Source organism: Odocoileus virginianus, chromosome 4 (genome assembly GCF_023699985.2).
Source record: "Odocoileus virginianus isolate 20LAN1187 ecotype Illinois chromosome 4, Ovbor_1.2, whole genome shotgun sequence".
NCBI classification, from domain to species: domain Eukaryota; kingdom Metazoa; phylum Chordata; class Mammalia; order Artiodactyla; family Cervidae; genus Odocoileus; species Odocoileus virginianus.
In genome coordinates, this window is record NC_069677.1 from 85028167 (window position 1) to 85047650 (window position 19484).

Here is a 19484-nt window from a genome sequence, read left to right on the forward strand (position 1 = left end):
CCCAGTCCTCCTTCATCCTCTCTGAACTCCAGTTGGTTAAGCCCTCTGGACTTGAGAAAGTCATTCCTTCCTTCCTTGCTTTGCCTCTGCTCTGTGAAGCAACGGGTGGAGAGTCTATCCCGTCCACAAGGGTAGCCATTCCTTGCGATCCCTCTTTCCTCTCTGGCGTGCGCATGTCTCCCAGGCCTAATAAGTTGCTCCTCACCTCCTCAGACTGAGAGCCATCCATTCGTCCATCCCGTATACCCCACCAGTGTTTGGCCGAGCACTTACTACACATCAAGCACTGCTCCGGAAGTCAGGACTACAGTGCTGAACAAGAGAGTCAAGGAAAAGACGAACTGTACACCAATAAGCAAGCAGCGGTAGAGCCCCAGGTCAGAACACTCAGTGGCCAGTCCTCAGTGAGCTCATCCCACCAGCCCGCCCTCCCCTACTCTCTCTTCCCTGCCTTCTTCTTCCTCCGCGCATGTCTGCCATCTCTTTTTTGAGGTCACAAACGGTATAGCTTTCTGTTTACTAGTTCATAATGCTATCCTCTGTCATTTGCATGCAATAGGTGTTGAAGCAATATTTATTGTACAAATACAAAAATATGGCACGTACTCCACGCTTTGGGTAGTCTGTCTGTTTGTATTGCTTTATATCTCATGCAGTTCTTGGCATGGTGCCTCTTGGTAGCGTGATAGTGTACCAAGGGTTTGGTTGGGTCACTCCAAGCTCAGGGCCTTCCTATAAACCCCATGGGTTCTCTGCAGTGAATAAAAGAAGGTCTCCCTAAAGCCACAAAGAAATAAAGGACTATAATTCCATTGTATATTAGTATGTGTTTTGTGGTCTATGACCATGTTGGGATATTTGAAAGAGTGTGGTTATTTTCATTTATGTATATGTGTACACATAAAACACACAGACACACACTCATACCTAGATGAAGTGATCACGGCTCTTGGGATGAACCTGTACCATAATGCCGACCAAGGTTCGGTTATCTGTGGATGTGTTTGTTTGGGATTTGATCCCTGAGTATGGTTGCTCTATTTTGCTCATTTCCACAAAGCTGGGGCCTAAGGTGATTGGAGCATGGCAGGTGGTCAGGGGGTGCCACCAAGTCTGTCTAATGAATAAGCGGCATCACCAGCACCTCTCAAAGTTTATATTTTAGATATACGGGAGTTCTGCTTTTGTGGGATCCAGGGTCATTCCAATGTTTGTGATTTCTTATTCACTGATCTTTAAACATACAAGGGATGAAAATCAGTTCTCTCCTTAAGACATGGAGAAACTTAAACCACAAAGAACTTACCTACAATGAGACATATAAGTTCACAACCTTGAGCCCAAGGTTAAGGGTACTCAACACAACTGACATCGTGAGCTGCGTTATTCTGTGTTGGTAGAGCTGTCCTGTGACTTGTCAGTGATGCCATTTACCCCCCACTCCCAGTTATGACAGCAAAAAATGTCACCAGACAATGCCAAAGTTTCCCTAGGGGAAAAATTGTCCTTGGTTGGGAGCCACTTTTAGAATTTATGGGGGAGACTTCTTAGATGTATTTTTCTCTATGTTTAGGCTTTCCTGGTGGCTCAGTGGTAAAGAATCTGCTTGCCAATGCAGGAGACATAAGAAATGTGAGTTCAATCCCTGAGTTGGGAAGATTCCCTGGAGTAGGAAATGGCAACCCATTCCATTATTCTTGCCTAGAAAACTCCATGGACAGAGGAGCCTGGAAAGCTGCAGTCCATGGGGTCACAAAGAGTTGGATATAACTGAGCATGCACACACCTACATTAAGTTGTTTTTTCATTGAAAAAGTTCTAGTTTTGAATACCTTTGCACATCTCTTATTCAATCAATGAACAGAAACAATAAGAATATAAACATCTAAATTGGCTACATTCTATGTTCTAGTTATGCTAATCACACATCTTCATGGTCAACTTTTATGCATTACCCAGGCATAAGACCACTTAAAATTCATTTTCAGACCAGAATACCTAACAACATCACACTGCTCTCTTCATTCAGTTCATCTCCCCAAAACTCTGTTCCCTTTTCTCTCTCACAATTACACACATACACACACACACACACACACACAAATACACACAACTTCCCTTCTAAAATGTGAATAATTAATGTCTACGAGGGCTACATCTTCATCCTGCTCTCTTGTCCTGCCAGGCACGTGGCACTTCTCCTTTCCTGCCATTTCCAAGTTGCTAGACCCATGTGGATTAGTTCTACCCAATGGGTTATAAGATAAGTGCTATGTCCCTCTGATTACCCACTACAGCATCTATGGAAGAGGCCCTGAGCTAACCCGGTTGGGCCTCATGATGGAAACAATCTGGTCAATCAGGTTGCTACATGGGGGACAGTTGCCTTGAGGAGTTCCCCAAAGACATGGTAGGTTTTGCTTGACTGAGAAATAAACCGTGCTGTTAATAGGTCACTGAGTCTGTGGGTCTGTTTGTTACACAGCCTATCTGGTGCACTGGTAACTGACTGGTACATCCACTGAGGAACAGGTCCAAAGCTGCATGTGAGCTCTCTGGAACATTCTCTGGACATTCTAATGGAAGAACAGGTCACAGACTACAGTAAGTTCTGCCAGACTGAGAAATAAAAGAGAACAGGTTGATTATATTTCATATTCAGTTTCACTTAAATTATATGAGCAATCAGTTACATAAACAAAATTGTAATTACCAATAGCTTTGATGATCAATCCCATGGACAGAGGAGTCTGGTTGACTTCAGTCCATGGGATCACAAGAAGTCAGACACAAGTGAGCAGCTAACACCTGATGATCAAATTTGGTGACATAGGACATTCAAAATGTGCTCCTGTTTCTTAAATATTGGAGGGAAACCTGATGAATCCAGGCAGCTACTTGTAGTGGCTTCCCAGCCCAAAGATGTTTTTGTGTCTTGGCCTCCAGATGTATTTTGGGCCTCCAGCAGTTCACATTCAATATAAACTACCCCAAAATAGCTTCTGATACCAATACATGACATGACCTTGGGCTGATAATTTATTTAAGTTTCAGTGAGGCCAGACTGTCCTGTGTCTTTTTAAGCTACTCTCTGCTTTGATTTTGGTCAATAGCCTGTTTTAAGAAAAGCTTTGGCCAGATTTAAAAAAAAAAAAGAAAATCTGCCTTCCCTTGAGTAAACATGGTAACCTGACAGCTCCAGTGGGTAAATAATGCACGTTTTAAAAGCCTTTCCAAATAGGTCTCTATCCAGCAAGCTGCTTTTATAAGCTACTGCTACTGCTCTTCCTAAGATCCACTTATTCAAACCTTCTTAAAAAATACCATGGGTTGAAATGATAGACATCCTACTAGATCTGGGTTTGCTGGATTTTTTTAAGCAGAAGAAATGTAATTTTCCCCTTTGGTTAGGAAAAGAGTCTTTCCTGAAATATGATCCTCTCAGATAAATAATGGCAATAAAAGTAAATGGAAAGTGGGAAAGAACATGGTTTCTTAGTGCAGTGTGCAGCACTTTCTAATTGGAAAATGCTAAAAGGGAGTTTTCCTTGGAGGCCTCCCATCTGACTTGAGACCAAACAAAACAGTGATTTGCTTATGAGCACTGAGGTCTCTGTTTTCCCTGTTAAAGAAGAAGCAAAGAATGGAAGAAAAGTACTAAGAGTTGTAAAACTGTATTATAATCATGATTTGAGTGGCTATTTCATACATTAGGGTAGAATGGAGAAACGCCAAAATGTGAGGAGCAGGAAAAGAGCTTTGGGGTCATCTGGTTAACCCCAGGAGGAAACAAAGATTGTTGCTATAAAGGGTGTTGATAAAGAGCCGTGTATATTTCTTATTCTTGCTAGCATAGTGCTTCTGCTCAGATGGAAGTATTCTTTTTTCCCATTTAAAAGAAATCTATCTGGTTTAGCTGAGTTCTACTGGAATTTGGTGAGGCATTTATTCATCTGTCTCAGAATGGGCTGATGGCTTTGAAAGCCAGAACTTTTACAGTTCAGGGCCTCTGGGTCCTCTGGTCCTGTTTTCTAATTGGTTGTCTAAAATGGATAATTTCCATGTTTTTTCAAAGTTTCCTCACTTCCTTAACTAGAAATAGCATACCTACCCTCAGAATATGAAGGCTGAGGTGTCTTCCTCAGGATCCACTCGAGGGACACAGCTGGTGTTGACCACATGTGCAGACAAAGTCTGCTGCAATCAATGGCCCAGTATAAAGTGCTTTCACTGGAGAGGTGGCAGGCACCTGTGATGGTGTATTTTATGTGTTGGCTTACCTAGGCCACAGTACGCACATACTTGGCCAAACATTATTCTAGCTGAACACCTTCTCCCTAACACAGTCTAGCACACAAAACATTCATCTGACTCAGCAGTTTCCTCACCAAGGGAAACAGGCTACAGACTCCAGGAAGGAGACTTATGGAAATTAATAAGTAGCAGCTTCCTGGACTTTGCCATCAGCAATAATAAAACATATCAAAAGAGGAGAATCCAGAATTCAGTAGTCAATTTAACAGAATTCAGAATGATTTTCTCAGTCCTAAGGACTTTCTAACAGGAGAGATTCTCCCAGCCTAGTGCTCACCGTTGGTTTCATCAGCAGCCCAGGAGGTCTCTCTAAACATATTAAGCATTTAACACTAGCTGTCTGAGACCCAAACTGTGTACTTGCTAGAAGAGGGTTCTACATGTTCAAAGGTATAGGATTAGCAGGAATTTTCATAAGGGCTTTTGCCTATTTATAATCTCTAAGGCACAGCATAATGCTAATACAATACTAATGGGATAGTACGTGATTTACTGGATTTTTTAAAAGCAAATTCTTCTAATTACAGTACAAGTTTCAGTAATTTAAGATATTTGTAACACAGGACATGTGATATGTATGAAGACGTGTAAGTTAGGAGAAAATGTGAACTGATGCTTTATTAACATGGAATTTCACTGTATTTTAAAATATAATATTAATTCTCAACAACCAAGGTAGAAAGAAATGAGTGATTCTTTTTATAGTGAACAAAGTTCATAAGAAAACTATGTGGATATTCTCTAGAGACCCTAAAAACAGAAAGAAATCAAGTAAAAGTAAATCAACTTAGAAATCCATGAATGTTTCTGTGGAATACCAGAAAATCGGCACTTGAGAAACTGATACATCCAAATTATTATTACTTCTTTTTATTAGGCCAGTTATTTAATTGTGTCACCAATAAGAAGAAAGTGGTATATTTTTCACTTTGGTATTTTCAGAACTGCCAGAGATGAGCTAAAGCAAATAAATACGTAAGCAAATTATTTTTATCTCTTTCTGTTACAGCTAAGTAGCTGGTCAATTGTCTTTATAGATTTTATTTCTAAAAGCCACACATAAGAAAGGAAGGTCAGCAGATGAAAAAGATCCAGCACTTTAGCTTCAATTTCAAGACCTTGATGGTAATAGTCCAGATGTCCTTAAGACTTGATGATCAGTATACCTAATAAATGCAGTACCACTCTGAAACTCAGAACTCTTAGTTTTGAATCACAATTGCATTGTACATGGTCGACTGAAATATTTAAAACATCATCCTTTATTTCTACCATATGTCTAGACATATTTCAAACCATGGAACATGCAACTGGTTTGTGCTCCAATAAAAATTACAATAATTGTGGGTGAAACACAACATAGTTAGAAAGAGAGGAGAAGGTTGAAGAGATAGGACAGTATACACATATTTTGGATTATATGTGGACTCAGTTGATCCATAGATTAGGTAGCAGATGATCAAGAAGGAGGTGCACAAAGGGACTTAGCAGATACACAGATGTTGTACTAAAGGCTTCCCTGGAGCTCAGATGGTAAAGAATCTGCCTGCAATATAGGAGACCCAGGTTTGATCCCTGAGCTGGAAAGATCCCCTGAAGAAGGGAATGGCTACCCACTCCAGTATTCTTGCCTGGAGAATTCCATGGACAGAGGAGACTGGCAGACTATATAGTCCATGGGGTCACAAAGAACTGGACACAACTGAGTCACTGACACATTTACCTTAAGGGGTGCTAAAGGCAAGTGGAGAATCTGGGGCTACAACAATTGTAACTGAGTCGGTTGGCTGAGTACAGTTGGCCATGCTGTCAGTCATCTAGTTGACTTCTGCTTTTTATCATGCAAAACTATGGCTTGAAATAAACTATTTTTTCATCTTTTGAGACAAGTTTGACAAAACTTATTTATTGCTAATTTGGCATAGGTTGATCTGCTCCTGTTGTATCACCATCTCTAAGAAGTCAAAATGAAAGCCATCAGATACTATCTTGCAGAGCTGTGCAGTATTTCCTCACATCGGCCAGGAGTGTTTCCCCATACCGATCACTGTCAGTGGTGACCCACAGCTAGTGGTGCCATTTGTAGCACTGAATGATCATGCTTCAGTCTGCTATAGCATGCCCTTGACAGGGAGGGCTTGTGACCCCATGGACTGTCCATGGAACTCTCCAGGCCAGAATACTGGAGTGGGTAGCCTTTCTTCTCCAGGGGATCTTCCCTACCCAGGGATCGAACCCAGGTCTCTTGTGTTGCAAGTGAATTCTTTACCAACTGAACCACAAGGAAAGCCCAATGTTTTGCAAGTCTACCTCCATGCATCAGCCAAGTCAATGCTGCAGGGCTTCCCTCGTGGCTCAGTGGTAAAGAACCTGCTTGCTAATGCAGGAGACATGAGTTCAACCCCTGGGCTGGGAAGATGCTCTGGAGAAGGAAATGGCAACCTTCTCCAACAGTCTTGCCTGGGGAACCCCATGTGCCTGGCAGACTACTGTCCATGGAATTGCAAAAGTGTCAGACATGACTTAGCGATGAAACAACAACAAAGTTTTAATGATGCAGATAAGACCTGTCTCAGATGCTAGAGGAAGCTAGATCTGGGTTCAGATTCTGTCTATTCCACCTATCTCCTCTGTATTCCTACAGAAGTTACTGCATGCTAAGTCTGGTTTCCTCATCTGGGAAAGGGCCACTGTACTAGCTAGTATTTACTGATTGCCTACAATGTACCAGGCTCTGTTCCCACCAAAGGCAGTGTCACTTAATTGTCATAAATAACAGCAGATACCATTATCATGCCATTTTGCAGGTGTGGAAACAAAGGCCCAGCACCCACGTGGAAACTGGCAGAGAAGTGTTGGTAATCCAGGCCTGTGTTCTCACACGTGTCTTATACGGAATCTCTGGTTGCTGAATCGCTGTGTTCATCACCACGCAACTATTCTGACTCATTTCAGCATCTGCTTTAAAGTATTGCTTTCAAGAAGGACGTAAATCAGCACACATGGCACTCAGCAAAGGATTCACATGTACACTCCTTCATCCACTCAACAAATATCAAATGACAGCCCCCTAATATGTCAGGCACTGTTCTAGAACTTGGGTATACAAGATAATGCAAGGTTCTGCCTTCTTGGAGCTTGTAATCTCGATTGGAAACAAGCCACTGCTGAATCAATACATCTTCAGTGAAACATTACAAATGCCATAAAGCAGGGGACAGAGACATGATATTAGCAGGCAGTGGTTGAACATGGGTGGAGGGTGGTGGGGAAGATGCTTCAGAAAGAGGAATGGGCTCTGTGAGGAAGTGACCTTTGAGCCAAGCCCTAATTGATTGGATAGAGAAGCCATGCAAAGATCTGGTGAGTATTGTCATTGCTTTTATAATAAAATTAATTATGGAGAATTTTTGTCACCAGTGCCAACAAAAGGCATAATCTTTTACCCTTACTCCAGTGCCCTACAATAAAAGAGTAAAACTGAAAGTGTGATGCAAAAGGAAAGAGCTACTCTGAAGACTGGAGAAAGTCTGTGTGCTTAGTCTCTCAGTCATGTCTGACTCTTTGCAGGCCCCTGGACTGTAGCCCACCAGGCTCCTCTGTCCATGGGGATTCTCCAGGCAAGAATACTGGAGTGGGTTCCCATGCCCTCCTCCAGGGGATCTCCCCAACTCAGGGATCAAACCCCGGTCTCCTGTACTGTGGGCAGATTCTTTACCATCTGAGCCACCAGAGAAGGCTGGAGAGTTTGGTTCCTGCAAACTCTAAAGGTATCATGAATGAAGAGAGACCATTTCCAACTCTTTGTTGATAATTCACAAAGTCTCCCAAAGATAAAACCACAATTGGCCACAGTTTTGTTGGTTTCACTTAATTCTCTGACTCTGACTCCTTGTGTGACTAAAAGCATACCATAATCACAGCAAATTCTGCCTCACTTTGCTCCATTAAAGGGAACCCAAGCCATTTCACACACCATCTTCCCATTCAATCTTGATTTTACAATGCTTTTCACTGAAGATTAGAGTTAATGCTTTCCTAAGAGGTTTTTCACAAAAGGGAATTTAATTGGGGCTCATTTTCTCCATCTACACTTTTTGTTCAAAAGCTTTACTTTTAGAGAGTGTATTCAATCATATATATGACTTTGGAGAAACATGCCATAAGGGAAAACCTTCCTTGACTTCCTGGGGATATAACCATTTCACTCCCCATAGTGGATTGAACAGTGCTTCCCCAAACAGAGAAGTCCAAAGGCTGACATCCATACCTGTGAATGTGATTTCGTTTGGAAATAGGGTTTTTGCAGATATAATTAGGGATCTTAAGATGAGATCAATTTGTAGTAGGATGGGCCTTAAGTCCCATAATAAGTGTCCTTCAAAGAGAAAGGAGAGGGAGATTTGAGAGACAGGGACACAGGGTAAGATCAAGACAAAGGCAGAGATAGAGACTTGCAGTCTCAAGCCAGGGAATGCCAAGAGTGCCAGCAAGTTTTAGAAGCTAACAGAGAGGCATGGAATCGATTCTCCCTCAGAGGCTTTGGAAGAAACCAACCCTGCTGACACTCTGATTTCAGAGGCCACCCTAATCATGGAGTCCACAGTTGTGAGGGGGTCAATTTCTGTTGTTAAGCCAACAAGTTTATGATATTTTGTTAAGGCAGCCATAGGACTCTCATATACCTGGTTTGAATCTTTGACATTGAATAGAAGACCTACTGTTATGAGTCGTTTAATCTATGACTTCAGATTATATTACAAAGCTACAGTTATCAAAATAGTATGGTACTGGCACAAAAACAGAAATATAGATCAATGGAACAGGCTAGAAAGCCTGGATACCTATGGTTACCAAATCTATGACCAAGGAGACAATAATATACAATGGAGAAAAGACAGTCTCTTCAATAAGTAATACAGGGAAAACTGGACATCTACACATGAAAGAATGAAATTAGAACATTTTCTAACACCATACACAAAAATAAACTCAAACTGGATTAAAGACCTAAATGTAAGGCTGGATACTATAAAAATCTTAGAGGAAAATATAAATAGAACACTCTCTGACATAAATCACAGCAAGATCTTTTTGAACACACCTTCAAGAGTGATGAAAATAGAAATAAAAATAAACAAACAGGACATAATTAAACTTAAAAGCTTCTGCACAGCAAAAGAAACCATAAACAAAACGAAAAGAAGACCCACAAAATGGGAGAAAATATTTGCAAACCAAGTGACCAACAAGGGATAAATCTCAAAAATATACAAACAGCTCATGCAGCTCAATATCAAAAATAAAAATAGAAAAGTGGGTAGAAGATCTAAATAGACATTTCTCCAATGAAGACACACAGATGCCCAAGAGGCACATGAAAAGACACTCAAAATCACTAGTCATTATAGAAATGCAAATCAAAACTACAACGAATTATCACCTCACACTGGTCAGAATGGCCATCATCAAAAAGCCTACAAACAATAAATGCTGGGGAGGGTGTGAAGAAAAGGGAACCCTCCCACACTGCTGGTGGAAATGTACATTGGTACAACCACTGAGGAGAAGAGTAGGGAGGTTCCTTAAAAAACTAAAAACAGAGCCACCATAGGATCCAGCAATCCCAGTATTCAGGTCAGAATATAGGCTTTATAGACTGTCGTGCCTACCTAGTGTCTATGTGGTACTTCATTTGCCTCCCCTCCCTCCTGCTACCTGGAGGATAGACCCTGGTCACAGTCATGAGATAGACCAACCCAAACTCAGCCCACCACAGCAACTTACCCCTGCAGGAATCCTGATTGGTAAATGAGCTAATTGGCTCCAACTGGAATTTTTTCATCAGACAAGAGGGAAAGTTCTTTTTCAGACAGTTAATTAGATTTGAAGTCTGTGAATCCAGAGCTTCTCATCATAGTCTTTCTGTAGGCAAAGCCACAGCAAGAGGTGGGAATTAAACTGGAGCCAGAGCCCCATCACAGAGTGCCTGGGTTGGCCTTTACCCCAAAGGCCATGAGGATCCAAGGAAAGGTGCTCATCAGAGCTGACAGAAGTAGGCTAACATGACCATGAGAAGGTAGGACTGAAGTTGATACAGACCTGTCATGGGGTAAGAGGTGCTGGTAGGAACCTATGAATACTCACCCAGGACTGAACCAAGGCCATAGCAGCAGGAGCCAAGAAGAGAGAAAAGATTCAAAGCATAATAATAAAAAGTTATACGGAAGACATGGCTTCTCCAGTGGCTCAGTGGGAAAGAATCTGCCTATAAGGCAGGAGCTACGGGTTCAATCCTTGGGTTGGGAAGATCTGGAGGAGTATTCTTGCAAGGAAAATCTTGTGGTCCAAGGAGCCTGGTGGGCTATACAATCCATAGGGTCGCAAAGAGTCAGACACAACTGAAGCGACTGAGCACATGCTGAAGACATGGATGCCAACTGCATGCAGAGAAGAAAAGAGAGGAGAAGTCAAAGGCGCCTTACTAAATTCGATTTTCAAGATCACTGAAATCAGAATAGAGCCTATTTTTTTTTTTTTTTGATACTTTCAAGAGGTTTCCTGTAAACATTTTGAATATGTTTAAGGAACACATGGAGGAGATAATATACCAGACAATAAAGGGAATTAAGCAATTCAGGAATTTTGAGGCTCCAATGATCAAATAGTTTAGGATCTTAGATAGGGAGTTGTGCATTCTGGAAGTCTTATGTTCTATTACACTCTTTCTCTGCTCAAGCCCTGGAGAAAAATTTTTTTTATTAGAAATTATTTAAACCAATCTCAAAGTTCTTTCCTAAGGCGAAGGTTTAAAAAAGGGGGGCTACAGAAGAAATGTGCAAACTTGAGGCAGCTAAGAGCTTTCCTGAACTACATTACAGGTGAGCCTCCTTGGAGCTCAAAATGAGCAAAGCCACAGAAGACAATGCAGTTCGCTGTAGATGAGGATAATGGATGGTGGATGGGAAAAAATGATGAGCATCAATAAAGCATGCTTGTTCAAGAGACCTCACTTTATGGTGCTTACATTGAAATGTGTGTGATGGGCAAGGAGAGTGCCTGTAATGGGAAGAGCCTGTGTCTTCCCTGGGAGAGTTCAGAAGAAGGAGAAGCACAGGGCTTACCCACTGTATCATACTTCTTGCCAATGACTCTCGAGCCTTAGAAGGTAGATGCTAGAGAAAGCTTTGAACTTCTCTTATTCAACATGTACCCATGCCTTGAATTTGAGTTTCAAGGCAGACAGTTCCTGATTTGGGGAACTGTGGACATGGAAAAATCCCTTCAAAGTACCACAGAGAAATTTGAGTTTATGCAAAGGTAAAAAAGTGAGCTTCCCAAGTGATGCTAGTGGTAAAGAACCTGCCTGCCAATGCAGGAGACTTAGGAGACTCAGGTTCGATCCCTGGGTCGGGAAGATCCCCCAGAGAAGGAAATGGCAACCCACTCCAGTATTCTTTTTTGGAGAATTCCACAGACACAAGAGTCTAGTGGACTATAGTCCATGGGGTCACAGAGTCAGACATGAGTGAAGCAATTTAGTGCAGCCCTAAGGTAAAGAAAGGTCGTGCTGAATAGAGATGTTTGGAGATTTAGTTGCAAAGAGCTGAAAAAGAGGTGTTTGGGAGGAGGCAACTTAGGGGTGCAGGAGGCCAGCACATGGGAGGCAGGGCCTGGCTCCTTACCTGGTACAGTGCTTCTACCTTGGAGGACTGTGCTGGACTCAGTAGTCCTTGTTTTGTTTTGCCCTTTGGTATGAAAATATGTTGCATAACTTTTCAATGCTTATGACTATAGGTATTTTACATACAGACTGAGATTTCAGGGGACTTCCCTGGTGGCTCAGTGGTAAAGAATCTGCTTGCCAATGCAGGAGAGATGGGTTTGATCCCAAGGTCAGGAAGATCCCCTGGAAGAGGAAATTGGCGACCCCCTCCAGTATTCTTGCCTGGGAAATCCCGTGGACAGAGGAATCTGGCGGGCTACAGTCCATGGAGTCACAAAAGAGTCAGATACAGCTTAACAACTGAACAAGAGCAACACGGTTTTCAGATTCCTTTTGAAAACTAAAAATCTGGCCATGCCAAGTCCTCATGCCCACAAGCCAACAATTTCAGAGGTGGAGAGAAGTGCAGGTGACCTCTCCAAAAGCTGCTGGTCTCACCTCCTGCCCCCTATCTGTACTCACATCCAGCCTGTTCACACTCATGTTTACAGGCCTGGTCTGGTTTGTATTTGACCTTGGGACACATAGATTGCAGGAAAGCTGACTAGCTGTGGACAGACCAAGAAGATAGATGTAGGCAAAACGAGGTGGCCTCCACGTTCATAGATGCAATGCTCTTGGGGGGAGATGGTCCCTCCACACAATGAGGTCCAGTACAGAATTCTGTGTGGATCAGGAGCTCTGAGCACTGTAGCTTTGGAAGCTTCTGGAAACAGTACCCTAGAAATAGGACTGCCAACTCATCATGAACACCTGAGGTGGGAGCAGGGTGAGCCTCTCTAAATGGTGCCATGGAGTTGCATTCACCACGCGGTAGCCGGAAGGAGAGGAGATGGGTCTGGCAGGTGGCACACACGGGGACACAGAAAAGACTCTGGGCTGAGGACAGGGGTGGGAGTTTGAAAACTCTCATGCAGTGGGGTGCTTAAGTCATGACATTTACATAGTAAAAGCAATGCCTGGATATACCAGATGAATATTAAAACTTAAAAAAAATTTTTTTAATTGAAGAATAATTGCTTTACAGAATTTTGTGGTTTTCTGTCAAACCTCAACATGAATCAGCCACAGGTATTTTAAACTGCATGCATCCTTAACCTAGAAATTTTATTTTTAGAACTTTTATCTAAAGAAAGTCGTGGATATGTACAAAGATTTCATTAAAATGATTATCATTTTATGTAAGTTTAACAGCAAAGAACTGCCAATGGGCTTTTTAACCTGCAATCATTGGCATGGTGTGACCTGTGGCATGCACGCTCAGTCTGACTCTGTGACCCCATGGACTGTAGCCCACCAGGCTCCTCTGTCCATGGGATTTCTCAGGCAAGAATACTGGAGTGGGTTGGCATTTCCTTCTTCAGGGTATCTTCTAACCCAGGGATCAAAACCTTGTCTCTTGCCTTTCCTGCCTGAGCAGGCAGGTTCTTTACCAACTGGGCCACCGGGGAAGCCTTACAACCACTGGACACTGATTGAATAAAGCGTATCATCCAGAAAATAAATTCCATAGAGACACTGAAATTCTCTCATGGAAGTTATTTAGGATATTTACACACATGTTACAAAAATAATATGCATGATATAATGCCACTCTTATTAAAAGTATAAATATACATAGGGAAGATATTCAAGTTTTTGCCTTATATTAGTTTCCTATGTCTGCTGTCACAAATTGCCAAAAACACTGTGGCTTAAAACAACAGAAATGTGTCTCACAGCTATGGAGGCCAGAAGTTCAGCAGGTTCACTGGGCTAAATCCAAGGAAGAGGTAGGACTGAGCTCCTGTCGAAGGGAGGGGGAGCTTCTGGTGGCCGCTGGCATTCCTTGGCTGGTGGACACGTAACTCCAATCTCTGCCTCTGTCTTTATACTGCTTTCACCTTTTTTTGTGTTTAATCTCCTCTGTCCTCTTTTTCAGGGCTTTCCAGGTGGCTCCATGGTAAAGAACCTGCCTGCCAATGCAGGAGATGAGTTCAATCCCTGGGTCGGGAAGATCCCCTGGAGGAAGAAATGGCAACCCATCCCAACATCCTTTGCCTGGAGAATCCCATGGACCACGAGGACCCTCGCAGGCTACAGTCCATGGGGTCACAAAGAGTCAGACTCAGTTGAGAGACTGAGCACACGCTCTTTCTTATAAGAACCCTTGTGTTTGGATTTAGGACCCACGGAGACAATTCAGAATGATCTCTCCAGGTCGAATTCATTAGTTTAATTGCATCTGTAAAATCCCCTTTTCCTTGTAATGTCACATTTACAGGTTCTAGGGATTAGGACTATCTTTGCCAAGGCCATTATTAACTGCCGTCCTCCCAAATATTAAAAGACATTTTCTTTCTTTGTGTTGTTTCCATTCTTTCTTAAAGTGAGCATCTAATAAGTTCATTAAGAGGACTTGATTTCTATTAGATTCAAACAGACGAAATATTTATGAATTCCCACTTTGTGTCTGGCCTTATGAGTATTTCTGATTAGGAGCCAAGAAAGAAACAGAACAACATAAACCATATATACCCACATAAAATCTATCTTTGCCCTTTAGAGTATTAAAAACTTTTCCAATATTCAAGGTATATTAAAAAATACAAACACATAATATTTTTATTTTATCAAATATGACATTGCATGGTATAGAACAATTCAAGGAAAGGGAGAGGAGAAGATAGACTTAACTAGTTACCAAGAGCTCCTTGGAAAGCATGACTCACCATAGGCTTTAAATATGACACATGATTAGGATTTAATGAAATAGTATAAACAAAGGCAGTGTTATCATGGTTTTGAAGAATGTCTAGCAGATGTTTCTAACTGCACAAAAAGCAACGGAATCTGTATAATGTGAAAGAGAAGAATTTCTCTTCCCTAGCCTTCCCTGGTAGCTCAGCTGGTAAAGAATCTGCCTGCAATGCAGGAGACTCTGGTTCCATTCCTTTGTTGGAAAGATCCACTAGAGAAGGGACAGGTTACCCACTCCAGTATTCTGGCCTGGAGAATTCCATGGACTGTATGGCCCATGGGGTCGCAAAGAGTAGGACATGATTGAGCGACTTTCTAATCTAAAGGGCTTCCCTTGTAGCTCAGTCGGTAAAGAATCCACCTGCAATACAGGAATCCACCTTCAATGCAGAAGACCAGGGTTCGATTCATGGGTCAGGAAGGTCCCCTGGAAAAGGAAATGGCAAACTACTCCAGTAATCTGGAAAACCCCATGGACAGAGGAGCCTGGTGGGCTACAGTCCATGGGGTTTCAAGAGTCGGACAAAATTTAGCGACTAAGTCACCACCACCTAAGTGTGGGCTCAAACTCTGAAAGGGCTTTAAAATTAGGAAAAAGACTTGTTGCCAACCATAAGACATACCATGAAAAACAGGAACTAAAATAAACATCATTTTTGATTCTGAAAGGTGAGTGGTGAAGAAAGCAACACAGTGATTCATTTCCGGTAAGGAATCTGGAGGAATCTCCTTCAAGGAAGGGGAGAAGGCAGTAAAACCGAGAAAGATATAGGAGAAAGTCCTCTCCTGCTTCCATATCTGTGTGCTAGATTCTGAGTTTTTGTGGGAGATACACACATTTTAAATAGATTTCTTGTTCTTAAGAAGCTTATACTTCAATAAGAAGGGAATGAATAAACAGTACTGGTGCATAGTGTTACACAATCAACGTCAGTAAACACACAAATCAGTGCCTTTAGAATTAGAGGCTGGGGAGCCTGCCCTCAAGGATTAGGGATTGTAGAACAGAGAGGCTAAGTGGAAAAGGCAGAATGTGAGTGACATACCTTTTTTTTTTTTAATTGGAAGAAATAAAATATTCAAAATCCCTCAAAACACTGATTCAAAAAGATACATGCACGTCAATGTCCATAAGAGCATTGTTTACACTAGCCAAAGTATGAAAGCAACTTAAGTGTCCATCAGCAGATGAATGGATAAAGATGTCCATATATACGATGCAATATTACTCAACCATAGAAAAGCACAAAATTACAATCTGCAATAACATGGGTAGACTTGGAGGACATTATACTAATTGAAATAAGTCAGATAGAGAAAGACAAATACGGTATGATGTAATTTACATGTGAAATCTAAAAAGATTACAACAAATCAGTGAATATAGCAAAAAAGTAGACTTAAGAGATATAGAGAACAAGCTAGGGATTACCAGAGGGGAGAGAGAATGGGGGATGGATGTATAAGGTTAGGGAAGCAAGAGGTACAAACTATTATGTACAAAAAAGCAATAAATATATATTATACAATATGGGGAATATAGCCAATATTTGGAGTAATTATAAATAGAATATTACATTTAGAAATGGTAAATCACCATCTTGTATATCTATAACTTATATAATATTCTAACACAACTGTAACCAACTTAAAAAATGGGATAGATACATGAGACTTAGTATTTCATGTTTATATATTTTTACTGTTACCTATGCTAAGGTCGTTGTAGAGAAAAATATGTCAATATGCTTGGGAAAATTTCAGCTTTACAGACAACATCTTACTTTACATAGATTCAAGCTTATCTAATAACATAGTGAAGAAGAAGAAATATAGCTACTATTAACTTAAAAAATTGGATGCTATGTGATTTTTTTTCTGAGACCTTTTGAACATAACTACCATTTCCTCTAAAGTATATATCTCATGATATTTACTAAATTGTTTTATGAAAAACATGGAAGAAATAAAGGTAGAAAAAGGATAATGACAATGTCTAAATTTACCTAGTCATATGCCAGACACTAGTGTAAGATTGTTTTTTAATCAAGTGGAAATGAAAACTTTTTTCCACCCTTTCAGAATATTTCTGTAGGAGTATGTGAATTAAACAAAGAAAAGTTGGATTAACAGGAGAAAGAGCACACAATTTTTATTAATATTTGTGTGTATGAGAATTTATAGAATAGAAGTGAAACTCAAGTAAGTGGTTAGACCTGGTACTCTTTCAACAAAGAAAAGAGGGTCTGGGCTTCGAAAATGACAAATTTAGGGGAAGTAACTAGGAAGTATATGAGGGGACCAATCGAAGATAAGGGCTATTTAAGGACAGTCTGTTTATGCCAACTCATCTTAGTGTTGACGCCCTGCCTTCAATGATAAGAGTTGGTCTTTTCTTCCTAGTAGAGTTGGTGGGGAGATACCTTTCTCAAAGGGAAATTTATGTTCTGTTTTAGATAGAGAACTCTTTCTCCATCACTGACTCTCAGTTGTCTTTAACTCAAAATAATACTTAGACCAAAGGGTCAAAAATTTGGTGGGCATTATTCTGTCCTCCTTCATGACAACTACGTGTAATCCTGATACTCCTATGATGTGGGCACGTTGCCTCTTTTTACCAGTGGAGAAATCGGAGAATAGGGAGGTTATGTTCTAAGGGGCATGCCTGAGGGAAAGGCAGGTACTTATTTTGCTGGAGGGTAGAGTAAGCAGTGTAGGTAATACCCAGGCAATTTCAACCCAAGAGACTCAAAAATTTCTAAATGTACTACCTTCATTTGCCTCATTTTTCATTACAGCAAGGTGGCTTCACCACTCTTTAACTGGTTCCTTTTCCTTCTCACCATCAAAAAGCCATTCAAAGAGCATTTTAATAGGTAAATTGAATGGAACAGGTGATGAACAGCAAGAAAGAAGAGGAAAATTTTAGAGGATGACAGTGATGAGAAGGAATTAGAGAAAGTTCATACTGATGCTTTGATGTACTGTACTTGTAAGAAAGAAAATAATGCATAACGTATAAAAATAGAGCAGCAGTATAATAATGGCTTAAGCTATAGTTCTTTTTGCTGTGTAAACTTTGAAAAACACAATGCACTAGCCTAAGGAGTAAGGGGGGAAATGTGTCTGCCTAAAGAAAATGTACACACATACCCACACACCCGCATCCTCAGACACACACTCACAGTCTCCTAATTGCTGAACTTCACAGACCTAAAAAGTCATAAGGAAGAAAATATAGCAGAAAGCTCATTAGATGAGAAACATGATTAAAGTTCTAGTACTGACAAGCTAGCAGGGTAGCTGACCCGGGTCGCTTATAAAGACATCACCTCAAGTGCTCCATCTGGTTTAGCACAGCCCTTGACAAAAGGTGATGCTCAAACGCTCTGGTCCTGTCACTGGTACCTCCTGTCTGTCTTGATTGAGGCTTGGTGATAAGGCGTGACATCAGAGCAGGCTAAATTTGTCCATGCTTTGGGGCAAAAATCAAATGATGTGATGTTTTCACCTGACCCATTCAAGGTAAGTTTGTTATTTCAATACCTAGAAACCACTGTGTTGACTCTGAGAAGGCCTAACATTTTAGATGTCATAGCTCTTGCCTTGAGGAGCACTGTACTAGTTTTCTATTGCTCTGTAACAAATTTCCACAAGCTTAGCTGCTTTAAACCATACCCATTTATTAGATTACAAAACTGACCAAGGCTCTTCTTTCTGGTGGGTCTCAAAGCCCCAAGAACCCAGGCTTTCTGGACATTCCATTGACTCCTGAAATTCAAGCCCACTGTATCTGCACTTTCATAGTATAGAAAGAAGGGAAATAGACTGGATACTGAAAAGAACACCAGTTAGCAGTTCATCCAGCTGGGTTCTAGTCTGCATGCTCTTGGCTCAGCCACTTAACATAATGGGCTCCTGCACCTCGCTGTTTAAAGCTAGTGGCTGAGATCTATGATTTACATAATCCTTTCTTGCTATAAATTCTACATCTTAGGACAAGCTTTGGTTATCTGGACTAGATTAAAAAGCCTTGCTCTGGGACTACTAACTGTACATGGCAGCATTCTCATTTTCCTCCTCCCCCTCCTTTTTTTTTTTTTTTTTTTTTTACAGCAATCAGCACTATAAAGTACTCAAATCTTAAAAAATAATTCACTGAATGTGTCTCTTTTTTAGCACCAGCTGGAACAAAACGTCCATACATCAGTAGTTAATTGCCAGCATGCGGAGCAACAGCTACATGTCTATGGAAGTAAGCTACAAAATGTTATTTTAATAGGACCCTGTTTGCACAAACACACTTGATTTGAAATCTGGCACCAAACTTGCAGTCTGGTTCCTTCAAAAACCTTCCACAGTCACTCTGCGCGATTTGACCAATGTAAATGAGAACCTCCAAAAAAAGCTCATGAAATAATCAACACGGAAAGGCAAAAAGCGAGTGTGGAATTTTATAAGCTGTGTTCTATTGGAGGTGTCCAGTGGCTCATAGTAAACTTCCAATTCTTTGAAAAATGAATCCTCGCAATGAGATTTGTCTCCATCATTTGAGAAGAGTGCTATAGCTGATTCTCATAGCCATAATTTTCCATGATGTGAGTTTAATGAATGATACTTTTTGAATTTAATCAGGCCCAAAATCTTGGAGTCATCTTGGACTCTTCTCTTCAACTCACTGCAATCTGCTTGTGTCTTCTTTCCA